The sequence below is a fragment of the Ascaphus truei genome, chromosome 4 (assembly GCF_040206685.1).
Source record: "Ascaphus truei isolate aAscTru1 chromosome 4, aAscTru1.hap1, whole genome shotgun sequence".
Lineage (NCBI taxonomy): Eukaryota > Metazoa > Chordata > Amphibia > Anura > Ascaphidae > Ascaphus > Ascaphus truei.
Genome location: NC_134486.1, coordinates 30,050,478 through 30,064,796, shown reverse-complemented (window position 1 = coordinate 30,064,796; position 14,319 = coordinate 30,050,478).

The following is a 14,319-nucleotide window of genomic DNA, read 5'->3' as shown; positions in this document are numbered from 1 at the left end:
TTGATGCTGTGTAATCCAGCCCATCGGTTTCCTGTGACTGTCCCCACTGTCTTCTGTGACTCTGTCCCCTCTGTTTTCTTTGACTCTCTGTCCCCTCTGTCTTCTGTGATGCTCTGGCCCACTGTCGCTTGTTACTCTGTCCCCTCTGTCTTCTATGACCCTTTGGCTCTTGCCCACTGTCGCTTGTGACTGTCCCCTCTGTCTTCTGTGACGCTCTGGCTCTTGCCCACTGTCGCCTGTGACTGTCCCCTCTGTCTTCTGTGACGCTCTGGCCCACTGTCGCTTGTGACTCTGTCCCCTCTGTCTTCTGTGACGCTCTGGCTCTTGCCCACTGTCGCCTGTGACTGTCCGCTCTGTCTTCTGTGACGCTCTGGCCCACTGTCGCCTGTGACTGTCCGCTGTTTTCTGTATGTCTGTCCTGTTGTGGGGGTGCCTCAGCAACTGAGCACTGTTATTTAGGGGGGCTCCGAGATGGGGGAAAAAAAAGGTTGAAAACCACTGGTGTAGTGCTTTATTAAAGTTGCAATCCCTGCTAGGACCAAAGTGAATTAACTCCAATGACAAGTACAGGCTGCATTGCGTAGAAAAACCCGTTAATTACAGTATTGAAGCAGGGAGTCTCCAGATCTGACCCCGGTTAACTTCGGCTCCGGGGACCCCTGCTTCCTGAGATATTTACCTCCGTAGTTGGCGCCGGTATCCCCATGCAGTTTAAAGGTCCCGGTCATACCGGCCAATAGGAAGCCGCACAAGAACGATGTCACGGCTTCCTATTGGCCCGCGTGCCGTGGGACATTTAAAGCCGCCATTTCGGTAGGCCCAGTTCCCTGACTGCAGGGATACCGGCACCCCCTTACGGAGGTCAGTATCTCTGAAAGCAGAGGTGCCCAGAGCTGAAATTAACGGGGTTTCAGCTCCGGAGACCCCCTGCTTTAATTCTATAATTAAAACAAACCTTGCAATGCAGCACGGAGCGAAGCGTTTAGGGGTATCTCTGGTAGCTGTCTTAAGTGGCAAAAGAAACTTTGGGTTTTCGTTACAGAAACTACAAATAAAAGTAAATTCCGTTCCACTGGGGGGGCCGGCGGAGAACGGATCAGCTCTGTGGGACCCCAGGGTTCAGGTAAGGTTAAAAACATCCCTTTGAGGGATTGGTGCTTACAAATGATTGCTTGCCTTCGCATCTCGCCCCGAGAAATGCAATCACATAACGTAATTGGAGAGCTACCGGAGGTGAAGCACGCGCTGAGAATTTCTTACGGTGCGTAGGTGGCAGTGATTATTTAAACATCTGCAGAGGGGAGTATATTGTGACTGAAGCAGCTAAGAATTAGCTTTGCCGTTCAGCTCCGGCAGAGGAGGCGGGGACCGTTTTTTTGTAACAGGCAGTCCCTGCTGGGACCGCAGTGTATGAATGCCACTGACGTGGGCGGTTAATGCCGTTTCTACCCAAGCCTGACACCAATTAATACTTTTTTTTTTTTAACTAACTTTTGAAAGTTAGCAGAGACTGGATTAAGGGTTTAAACCTCTGGGTGCCCATACAGACATCGCTGATACGTCTTGCGGTCTGGCACTTCCTACTCGGTGTTCTACGGGGAGGACGCGATCAGTGAGGAAGTGGAGCGGATGTAGGACTCCTCTTCTGTTCTCTCATCGGTGATGGAGTGGTCATGTGATCGCGAGGGCCAGAGAGGCCGCGGCCCTTCCTGTACTCAAAGGGTTACACTATTTCTTTTTCTTGCATGTGCTTCCTCCAATACGAAATGAAGAATTACTGGGGACACTTTGGGGACTTTCCTAAGTATCCGAACTGATGTAATCACCTAGAGCCTCCGGGGCTGCTTACAGAGAGAGTCGGCCGGGAGTGTGTAGCCCAAGTCCCAGAGTCTGCAGTGAACACCCCAGATAACACAACCACCAAGCGACCGGTCACTAGCGCGTGATGCTCCGCCAGCTATCTCAGGAAAGGCAGATCTGCAGTTCTCTTGCCATAAGCCTAACCCGCTTTCCCTTTTCGTCTGTATCCTTGTAGATTTATGATGGATCCTTGAAGAGCAGCACAACGAGAGTGATTGCTAACGATTTGAGCCAACAGGAAGGATTCCGTCTGGTTTTATTACTCCAGACTCGTGTTATTATATACATTTTATTACTTTATGATCACGAGAGCTGTGTTCACTCTCTAAGAAACTATTTTTAAAAATTATAATAATTTAGCTACTTTAATATATTAAAGCTGCAGACCAAGCAATATCCTACGTGTGTTTCTTTTTAATAAATCAGTTCTGCACTACGAGGAAAAAACGTGTAGCATTTTTTTAAAAACAACTCTGAATTACATTTTTTATGTATAATACAAGCATTTTTTGTTTCTATAGCAACCATTTACAAAGCCACATCCTCTTCTGAAACAGGCTCTGACACACCCCGGTTTGAGCCCTGCCCTCTAGCAGTGCACCAATTGTATCTAGTGACTGCCTGGCCACATGATCTCCATAGAACTTTGCATCTTCGGTCCTCTTCTGCTGCACTGACAGCCATTTAGTGAACCCCAGAGCTGAATCTTCGCCAATCAATCACAGGAGAACGGGTCGATCGGCAACTTGGCTAATGACTTCTTATTGTGCGGATTGTGTTGATGCTCATATTAAAGGAAAACAATAAAATAAAATACGGCCGCCTGGACTGCCGCTGCAAAGCAGCAATTCATGTTTTATTTTTTAAACATAGGGTTGAAGCAGGGGATCTCTGGAGCTGAGCCTCATTCATTTAATCTCCGGATACCTCCTGCTTCCGAAAAACACAGACCTCCGTAGGGGGCGCCGGTAGCTGCTCCGGCTGAGCTAGCTCGGTTTTAAAGTTTAAAGCTCCCGCGTCACGTGAGCCAAACCTGACGACGTCACGGTTTCAATTGGCCCGTAGAGTGAAAAATTAATATCTGCCTGGGTTTCAGGTCCCTGTTTATTATTGTATTGTATGTCTTTATTTAATAGCACCAAAAGTGTACTCAGCACTTCACAAAAAATACAGTACAGGGAATTATACTAATACAATAAGTGCAGCTAGATCAGACAATAGGAAAGGAAATCCCTGCCCCGAAGAGCTTACAATCTAAGAGGTTTGATGGGGAACTTACAGAGACAGCAGGTGAGGGAATAAGTGCTGTAGATGGCAGTGCTTGGTCATAATGGTTGGTAGGAGTGACTGAGTGTGGGACAGTAACCATGAGTGCAGGCTATTGGGATGCATGATTTGTTTTAGTTTTAAGGTTAGTCAGTATTAAAATGAGAGGATTAACACAATTTACAGGGGAAGAGATGACAGGGAGGCATGGTTGACATCAGGTGTGTATGTCTGGCTTCAAGCTTAAGGGAGATCCCCAGCAGCAGGAAGGAGTAGATAGAGTCTGTGAATAGAGGATTTGTGTGGGTGTTTTTTATTGAGGGGTAAAGAAGTTGGTGGGAGAGAGGTGTATAAATAATGGTGCAGTGGGGAGTGGGGAAGTTGGAGAGAACAGAGAAGTTCACCAAGGAGTGAGATAACAGTAAACAGAAAAAGCAGTAGGGAGGGTATAGTGAGATGCAGGAGGAGAGACATCCCAGATACTGGAGGATAGAAGAATCACAGCTTTTGTAAAGTACATTTCTCACAGTTGCCAAGGTACTATATTATAGAAAAAACTATGTACACAAAAATTTGTTGAAGCAAAATGTGTACGAACATATAAATACTCTCTCCAGAGCGTGCAACAGGTCATTCAGAGCCCAAAAGCATTACTTATTAAATGTTTTAATATATACAAAAAATACAGTGCTTAGATTACAGAAAAAGGATTACAACATATAATTACAGTAAATGCAGGACAGTTTCTTAAAATAACAGGATAAAACATAAAATAGAAATCCCTGTACAGTACGTTACCATATGTCAGGGTTTTCTCCCAGAGAGGTAACTGGAGAAGTAAATATGAAAATTCACGTGTTTGGTCTAATACACACCTCTGTAGAAATCTGATTTTCATAATACCTTACTAACTCTTATGTACTATTTTTTCCCCATTCAAATAACATAAGCCCACCCTGTCGTAAATTATCCAACCGTGTCGTTTAAGGTTTGCCTCAATATATAAACGCACTCATAACATCCCTTCTCTAGTACCTAGACATACCTGAGTCACATCAATAGATTCAGGTGCCCATGATGGACGTAACATCGTATCTCCATTTCATCCCTACATTTTAGTGACAAATGGATATCTGTCCCCCATTACCAGCTAGACCTCACATGTCCGGCCTCATTGCATTTGTCTCCCTGCCACGAATGCTGTTATACTTCAGCATCGCTGTCAAGTCCAGGATTCCATATTCCATGTCTTTTGGATGGGATGGGATAGTCACGCCCCCTGGCACTCTGTAAAACCCTTCCAGGAATGCATTGAAAGTACCTTTAAACAGGGTCCTATTTACGTTAGTGTCGGGGGAAGCATAATTTACTTGCATCTCTGGCAAAACAAAAAGTCAAAGAAGCGCATGGAGGGACACTATTAGCAAAAATATGTGTTACTTCATATAAAAAATGAACTTAACAACACTTTCATTAAAATGCACGTTCCAATCGTCCTAATAGGACTCAGTTGTTAACTGAACCTCAGTTCCAGCCGATGTTAAGGGCACTCTCATCCACGCCAGGGGAGAGGGGGAGGAACACAGGGTCCAGGGAGAGTCCTATTTCCCCACAGATCAGCTGTAGAAGCCGGCCGCGGCGTTCTCGCTAGGGAGGGCGTTGACTCCAGACGTCCGTCGTCACGGCATTTTACGTCATCCGTCATGGAACTCCAATTCAATACCTCAACGCGTTTCACATCTATGACGCTGGCAAAACATATGATCATATCTCTAGATTATATCAGTCCTAAAACCAGGCCTGGTCGAGGGTTTTACAGGCCATAAAACATTTCTTTGTATTTTTTAAATCAAACTGTATCCACATTAACCCAGATTGATTAAATACATAATATCTCATGATATTATCATGACAGGGTTCAACACCAGAGAACCCCTGCTTAAACCCCCCCACCCCCCAAAAAAACTCATGGATTGATGCTTTAGGCTGCGTTCACGCTGCCGCTGACCGCGCTTGGTGCTTAGCGTGGTCAGCACAAAGAATGCAAATATGTCCGCCACGCTCACGCGGTGCGCACCTGTACACTCACGGGCGCTAAGCGCTTGCTGAGACAGATCAAATTGTCTTCCAGGCACGCTGAAGGGTCACATGGCCTCCTCAACCAATCAGCTCCAGTCACTGCTCAGCCACGCCTCCTCCCCCCCCCCCGAAAGCTGCCGATATACATCTAATATTCGATATAATTTCCCACATTCCGTCGGTGTCAAAGTTCACTTAACCCATTAACCATTTTTATGCCAGAAGACCGCCGGCACTGTGTTTCAGGACCACGACCACATGATCGCGGCGCCCAATGACGTGAAGGGGGAGGGGGCCACATTATTGTTTATTGCTCAACTCCAGTCTACAACCCTCCCCCCCCCCAACAGGTCAGGTTTTCAGGATATCTCAGCTTCAGCACAGGTGGCTCAATCTTTGACTGAGCCTCTGATTGAGCCACCTGTGCTGAAGCAGGGGTATCCTGAAAACTTGACCGGTTGCGTGGGGACTTGAGGACTAGTTGAGCACCTCGCCCCCCTGCCTTATCCCAGCCTGTCCATATCAGAGAACCAATGAAGATAAGGGGAGGGGGGACTCTGGCTGCATAAGCACTTGCTGATCACACAGTCACATCACACAAAAGGGAGCAGCCAGAGGAAATCAAACCCCATCCCGCATATAACTTCAACACATTAATAAAAAATACTTCTCTGTGTCAGATTTGGGTAACAAAAAAAAGGCCTCATACACCCAGATGAGACACCTTAAACATGCGACTGGGATTAGTTTACTAGGAGAACCTTATTATTATATCAACATGAAGCCGTAGTTATGTAAACCCTTTGCTGCGTTGCAGTCCTTTCCGGCAGCGAAAGGATTAATATGCCACGTGAATACAATGGGCGCCGTATTCAGAGCCATCAGCGGAGCTGTACCCCGCATCCTGGGCACTGGACCTTAAAATAGACATCAATTAGTTGAAAAACTACCAAATGAAGATACCGCTGCCTTTATTTGGCCAAGAGGAATATTACTTATCATTTTCATACATCAACCATACTGGGCTACGGAAGCTAAAAGCAGTAGGACTGTTCTGCATGTTAACAGCAGCCTCTCCCCTGTGCACAATGTCATGGCAAGAGCCCTCTGACTTTCAAATGACCTTGAACGTCACAAAGCTATGGTGCAGTCATTTTCAACAGGGGTTCTGTGGTCACCAGGGGGGGGGGGGGGAGAGAGAGTTGGGACAACTGTCCCAGGCCTGGTGGCGTGGAGACACCCCACGCAGTAGTGACCCGGTGGTGGCACCCTAGCTCAGCAGCAGCCACCCGGTCACTGCAATCCTTCCTCTCTGTCCTCCTGTTGGCACCAGAAGTCGCGTCCAACGTCCGGCTGACAGGAGGAGGGAGATGCTGCACCCTAGGTAAGAGAGACGTGTGTGTTGTATATGGGGAGAGGTGGGGGGGGGGGGGGAGGGGGTGTTATTGTGTGTGGGGATTATGTGTCTGGAGGAGGGGAGAGGGAGTGTGAGGGGGAAGAGAGAGGGTACTGTGTAAGGGGGGATGTGTATAAGGGGGAGAGAGTGAGGGGGATGGAGTGCAAGGAAGGACAGTGCAACCCTTGCGCTGCCCACGAGCAAGCCAGGACCCCGGTACTGAGGTGGGGAAGTAGAGAACCACGCACCCACGGCAGCGGAAGCGCGCCTGGCAGGCGGATTGTCAACGAAGCCGGGTCTAGGTTGGAGGGAGTGGGTTAGTCCTGATACTTGCCAAGGTCTTGGGTTGGAGAGATTAGAATGGTCAAAGTCCGTGTAGCCGTGGTCTGGGGTCGGAGAGGTCAGAATATTGGAAGTCCGTGTAGCCGTGGTCTGGGGTTGGAGAGGTCAGAATATTGGAAGTCCGTGTAGCCGTGGTCTGGAGATGGAGAGGTCAGAATATTGGAAGTCCGTGTAGCCGTGGTCGGGGGTTGGAGAGGTCAGAATATTGGAAGTCCGTGTAGCCGTGGTCTGGGGTTGGAGAGGTCAGAATATTGGAAGTCCGTGTAGCCGTGGTCTGGGGTTGGAGAGGTCAGAATATTGGAAGTCCGTGTAGCCGTGGTCTGGGGTTGGAGAGGTCAGAATATTGGAAGTCCGTGTAGCCGTGGTCTGGGGTTGGAGAGGTCAGAATATTGGAAGTCCGTGTAGCCGTGGTCTGGGATTGGAGAGGTCAGAATATTGGAAGTCCATATAGCCGTGGTCGGGGGTTGGAGAGGTCAGAATATTGGAAGTCCGTGTAGCCGTGGTCGGGGGTTGGAGAGGTCAGAATATTGGAAGTCCGTGTAGCCGTGGTCTGGGGTTGGAGAGGTCAGAATATTGGAAGTCCGTGTAGCCGTGGTCTGGGGTTGGAGAGGTCAGAATATTGGAAGTCCGTGTAGCCGTGGTCTGGGGTTGGAGAAGTCAGAATATTGGAAGTCCGTGTAGCCGTGGTCTGGGGTTGGAGAGGTCAGAATATTGGAAGTCCGTGTAGCCGTGGTCTGGGATTGGAGAGGTCAGAATATTGGAAGTCCATATAGCCGTGGTCTGGGATTGGAGAGGTCAGAATATTGGAAGTCCGTGTAGCCGTGGTCGGGGGTTGGAGAGGTCAGAATATTGGAAGTCCGTGTAGCCGTGGTCTGGGGTTGGAGAGGTCAGAATATTGGAAGGCCGTGTAGCCGTGGTCTGGGGTTGGAGAGGCCAGAATATTGGAAGTCCGTGTAGCCGTGGTCTGGGGTCGGAGAGGTCAGAATATTGGAAGTCCGTGTAGCCGTGGTCTGGGATTGGAGAGGTCAGAATATTGGAAGTCCATATAGCCGTGGTCTGGGATTGGAGAGGTCAGAATATTGGAAGTCCGTGTAGCCGTGGTCGGGGTTGGAGAGGTCAGAATATTGGAACTCCGTGTAGCCGTGGTCGGGGGTTGGAGAGGTCAGAATATTGGAAGTCCGTGTAGCCGTGGTCTGGGGTTGGAGAGGTCAGAATATTGGAAGTCCGTGTAGCCGTGGTCTGGGGTTGGAGAAGTCAGAATATTGGAAGTCCGTGTAGCCGTGGTCTGGAGATGGAGAGGTCAGAATATTGGAAGTCCGTGTAGCCGTGGTCTGGGGTTGGAGAGGCCAGAATATTGGAAGTCCGTGTAGCCGTGGTCTGGGGTCGGAGAGGTCAGAATATTGGAAGTCCGTGTAGCCGTGGTCTGGGATTGGAGAGGTCAGAATATTGGAAGTCCATATAGCCGTGGTCTGGGATTGGAGAGGTCAGAATATTGGAAGTCCGTGTAGCCGTGGTCGGGGGTTGGAGAGGTCAGAATATTGGAAGTCCGTGTAGCCGTGGTCTGGGTTTGGAGAGGTCAGAATATTGGAAGTCCGTGTAGCCAAGGTCTGGGGTTGGAGAGGCCAGAATATTGGAAGTCCGTGTAGCTGTGGTCTGGGGTCGGAGAGGTCAGAATATTGGAAGTCCGTGTAGCCGTGGTCTGGGATTGGAGAGGTCAGAATATTGGAAGTCCATATAGCCGTGGTCTGGGATTGGAGAGGTCAGAATATTGGAAGTCCGTGTAGCCATGGTCGGGGGTTGGAGAGGTCAGAATATTGGAAGTCCGTGTAGCCGTGGTCTGGGGTTGGAGAGGTCAGAATATTGGAAGTCCGTGTAGCCGTGGTCTGGGGTTGGAGAGGTCAGAATATTGGAAGTCCGTGTAGCCGTGGTCTGGGGTTGGAGAGGTCAGAATATTGGAAGTCCGTGTAGCCGTGGTCTGGGGTTGGAGAGGTCAGAATATTGGAAGTCCGTGTAGCCGTGGTCTGGGGTTGGAGAGGTCAGAATATTGGAAGTCCGTGTAGCCGTGGTCTGGGGTTGGAGAGGTCAGAATATTGGAAGTCCGTGTAGCCGTGGTCTGGGGTTGGAGAGGTCAGAATATTGGAAGTCCGTGTAGCTGTGGTCGGGGTTGGAGAAGTCAGCAGAGTCGAGGGTAAACCGGGATCAGTATCCACAGGAGTTTCCAATAACAAGCCGGGTCGGTACACGAAGGGTTAACTGTAGAGAGAAAGGACAAGGAGCCGGGCACAGCAGACGTGGGGGCAACAAAGCTACAACTGGTTCTGCTCAGCAAAGCAGGGAGAGAATTGCAGGATATTTATAGCACACAGGAACCAGCCACAAGGGCGGCGTAGCGGAGGCGCGGCCTCTGTGGAGGCAAGGATTGGCTGCAGGAGTCAAGTGGGCTGTAAGTACTTGCCACGCAGCCGTGGAGGGTTGCACGACGTCACGTGCGCACGCCGCGTGTGAGAGAAGCGCGGCGCGTCTGAGGGGGCGGAGCTAACCTCCGTGGCACTCTAGAAGAGCTGCGTGTGCGCGCGCTCTGTAAGCAGAGTGGGGGTGTGCGTACGCGCTGGTGCCAGAGTAGAGGACGGTGACACGACAGGTAAGTGGGGGAACACGTCGCAGGGGACGTGTTCCCCGATTCCTTACAGACAGAAAGATAGAGAGGAGGAGTGTGAGGGGGAACAGAGAGTGGGGAGGGAGAGGGAGAAGAGAGATAGGGGGAGAGTGTACGGAGAGGGGAGATCAGAGGAAGGGGAGGAAGAGTGAGGGAGTGTAAGGGGGGAATAGAGAGACAGATGGGGTTGGGTTCCCCAGAATTTCACAATCTAATTCTAGGGTTCCTTAAACCCAAAAAGGTTGAAAACAACTGCTAGAGACTAAGATACATTTGTTTAGGTGCCGCTCCTCCTAGGACCAAAATGAACCAATGACAGTGAATTATTTCATCCCGCCGGTGCGAGAGGAGTCTGTGGCTGTAAAGCCACGAAAGGGGGTTTAGTCTGGTTGATGATGTATATGTAACAGTGTTTCCCCACCCTCTGGGAGATCCCCGTTACCAGGTGTATGTTGCATGCTACCCGTTGGCTCACAGAATGCTGAATGGTCCGCCGATTTATGTGGGGACTGCAGGGCAGGCTTATGAGGTATATACCTGACTTAACTCCATGGTACACAGCGCCTCCATCTGCTCTAGGCTCCGGATGTATGGAGGCAATCTCCCACAGTAGAACGGTTTCCTCTCCCCCCAGAAAGATTACACACCAGGCAGGAGGTATAGATAACTGGAACCCGTTTTATTTTTCTGCGCACACAGTCTCAAGGCTGCCCTGCCCAATACAGTCACTGATCTGGTCTACAAACTTAGGATGGTCCCTGGACCTTCACTACGGGTCAAGGGCCCCCGCAGCAGTCCCTACTCTTCCCTAGCAGGACATGGGGACAAGGACACTCTCCCCCTTAGGGAAGAGGGCCTGGGCCTGCCAGTGCACAGCAGTCCTGCGTGATACCGTGTCTCTCTCAACGGTAGAGACTCTACTGAATTTGGGGTTGCAACTCCCTTAAGTACAGTAGGGGGAAGGTACTAGGTCTGAACCCAGGATTGGGCAGAACACAGACCTAGCCCCATCTCCTCCCCAGTCACTCAAGGAAGCTGCCTATGTGGGGAAAACCCATAACTGGTACTGTCCCTGTCTGCTCTTACGTGCCAGGGAGAACAGGCTGGTAGCCAAACCAGACATGGCTACATATATGAATAGTTATCATCTACTGCTCACCCCTAGTAGCCGGGGGTTGTGAATTGGGGACTGTAACAGGATGGATTCCCTTTTGCATAGTGAGACAAGGAAATCCTGTCCACACAGACTGATACACTACTGAGGAGGTTAATCCCGAAGCAGGCTATCTTGATCAATCTCTTTAGCTGACTCGTTAGGGGTATAAAAACCCAACAGAGATTAACCACAAGGACCTCTAGTCCAGGCAGCCACCCTGGACTGTTCAAGGGATCACAGGGGAACTGGATCTCTCTGGCCAGGAAGGAACTGGACCCTGGGACGCTGTGGAAACCCTGCACAAGGTCTTGCAGAATCCTAACCCAGCAGAAGGTAACCGACCTCCACTACATTGCCTAGTAGTTGTTGGAAAGTGCCCTAGCCTCCTAACCCATATATAGGGGAAGTGCAGCGACCGCAGCTAACAGGAGTTAGGCTGTTTTTGTTTTTCGGTTAAGCCCGGGTTTTGCTGGGAATAAGCTGATTTTGTTTTGAACGAGGTGGTGAATAAAAAAACCTTTATTTTCTCTTAAAAAGTCTCCTGGTCAAAAACGCTCTGCACACATCTCCTACAGGGACTCATCAGGGACACTCTAGTGTGCGTGGGGTCTCTTGCCAGTGTAGTCTCTCTCTCTCACACACACAATCTCTCTCTCTCAGGTTGAGGCACAGTCTGCATTCCTTCCACATGTACTTGGGCTTTTCTCACGTACCATAGACCTTGATATATCCACCACCAAATCTGCATATTGTCCCACAGCGATCTCAAGTCTTTATATATACTGTAATATGTAGCGCTGCTTCCCCCCCCCCCCCCCCCCCCCCCACCCCTCTGGGAGATCTTGCTATTGCTACAGGTGTCATGGTGCTAAATACCTGTGAGGGTCCAGGAGATGCTCAGGGTCCGCGTTGGTATGCGGAAACAGGGCAGGCTTTTGGTGATCCTTCAGGTTCTTCTCATGGTACCAGCGCCTCCAGTCACAGCAGGCTCCAGGTTCCCTGGAGACAGTCCCCATCATGACAGACTACTCGCATACCCCTACCCAATAGACTGTTACTTAGGCAGTGGTATATTAAACAGATTCTTTATTGAGGCAGCCACTGCAGTTGATATTACAGTGCATGCATCATCTTTTAGGATGGGTCCCAGACCTCTGGATTGTACCAGCCTTCTAGCAGTCTTGAGGCCTGGTGCTCTATTCAGATCTTGGGGAGACAATCAACCCCAAGAGGGGCTGAAGGCCTGTCTCTTTCTCCCAGCCGGGAGAGACTCAGAGCTCCACTCCTCTGCCCCATGAGGGTGAGAGCTGGACTCACTATAATTTGGATTGCCTCCTCCTTAGTGCAGAAGGGGATGGGACCTGGGCTGCACCTGGATTGGGTACCTCGCAGACCACGCCTGCCACTCAAGGAGGTTGCATGGGGTGGAGGGGGGGTAACCCCACAGGATAGCCTGACACTGCCTGTAGCTACTAGGACATATGTGACAGGAGGCAGAATGTATAGTCTGGACCAGCCATGGCGACATATACTTACAACAATATACTACTGTGAAGGTTTTGGAAGCACCAGTCTGTGATTTCTCCCTATTTCTTTTCATAGTTTGTAAACAAGGTCAGCTGAGACTAGCGAGCAGAGATCTGCAAATGTCTTCAAGTATACCTTGCGAAATTGGTTGCACATTTCTGTAAAATCTTGCGTTTTCGCAACATTTTCATGAACTAGCAAATCGCTCTCCTCAATTTCGCCATTTTTTAGCAAAACATTTCCGCATATAAAGGGTCCTGTAACCTGCACACTGACTTTTAATGCTTGGCCAATTCTTCCTGGCGAGCGGGGAAAATGTTCTCACAATTTGTCATGGGGGGATAAAAAGGGCAAACTTGGCAAGGTTTGCGAACTTCAGAGAAGCTCAAGAGTTTGCTGTGACAGCGGCCCTACTCATCAGCTGCTGCCCAGAATAACAAAGGCCGACACCTGTACCCCCATTACTCACAAGGTGCCTTAGACTGGTCAATGTGGTTCTTATGGAAATCCTTTTAGGAAGTGTGGGATTTCAGTCATTTAAATATACTTTGCATACCCAATTCTGCACTCAAACCTCATTCAGTGTCGCTAAATCTCACACAGTAGCAGAGTATGTGTAAAACGTTACTTTTATTCCTTCATATTTAAAACTTAAATTGACCAATATGAAAAAAGAAACTCCTGTTAATCTAATATACGTGTGTAGGCAGATTTTTTTTTTGAACAATAGGTGTTTAAAAATCATTAAAATGTGTAGTCTGTATGTAGTTATTGGTTGACTATGTGATCATTAGCAACATCTAATGACGCTCTGTAAGCACTAGCTTACAAACCCACTGTCTCGGCCCTGCTTTTAGTATACAAATGTCGCTAATGCCGATTATGCTGCTCTCGGACACGCTGTAGAGTCGCACATAGGAGATCATATGGCGTTCTGCAGATATGCCGACTATCTCCTCCCTATGGATACATCAAAGCTCAGCGTGACGTCTAACGGCATAACGCGCCCGATGCGCGCTTTGCTCAAACAGAGCTTTGTCAAGTGTAACTATTTTCATGTGCCCAATTATGGAAGGCCAACAAACCCAGAGACAGTAACACTGCAGCCTGGGATACAGGGATATACAAAATAAGTATACATGGGAAGGATGTTGATCCAGGGATTAATCCGATTGCCAATTCTTGGAGTCAGGAAGGAATTAATTTTTCCCCTTAATGGGGTTTTTTGTTTGCCTTCCTCTGGATCAATAAGTAAGTATAGATATAGGATAAAGTATCTGTTGTCTAAATTTAGCATAGGTTGAACTTGATGGGCGTATGTCTTTTTTCAACCTCATCTACTATGTAACTATGATACTGTGATTATTTCTAAGTTCCTGGGAATTAAGGAATTGGTGAGGAACCAAAGGATTTGTTTCGTGAAGACGTAAAACTGAGCGATGTCCTGTCCATAAATCCAAAGAACACACCTGAGGTGTGAGGATGAACAAGTGGAAGGTCTAATCTGGGGCATATGCCTTATCACACTGTAACAAGCATTTCTGCTTTACAATAAACCTTAGGATATTTAACCACCTTCATCATTACTATATAGATAGCAATTCCACGGGGACGTGGGAACATAGGGCAGTACAGCTCAATATACTGCAAGTCAGTATCTCGGGGTATGAAGACAAAAAGGACCTGCTATTTCTCCCCGGTTAAGGCTCAGAGAGTAATGGTGCCATCTAGAGGTCAGATCTATGAACAACAGCAAGGTTTTTCTACTAAACTATTTTTACTTTATCTATCACCTAGAGCCGTCATATAAACACTTGGTTATTTACATATTCAATAAATAGTTTTTTTTCTGTGTGTTTTTATGTTTGTGTGTGTACACACAATGAAGAACGACTCCGCACTCAATAGTATTTAAAAGCAAGGTGGTGTACTGAGAATGCAGCAAAATCCTGCATTTTTAATATACTGTACCTTCTTGCTTTTAAATACAGGCAGTCCTCGTTTTACAACGCTTCGTTTTACAACGAATGGCTTATC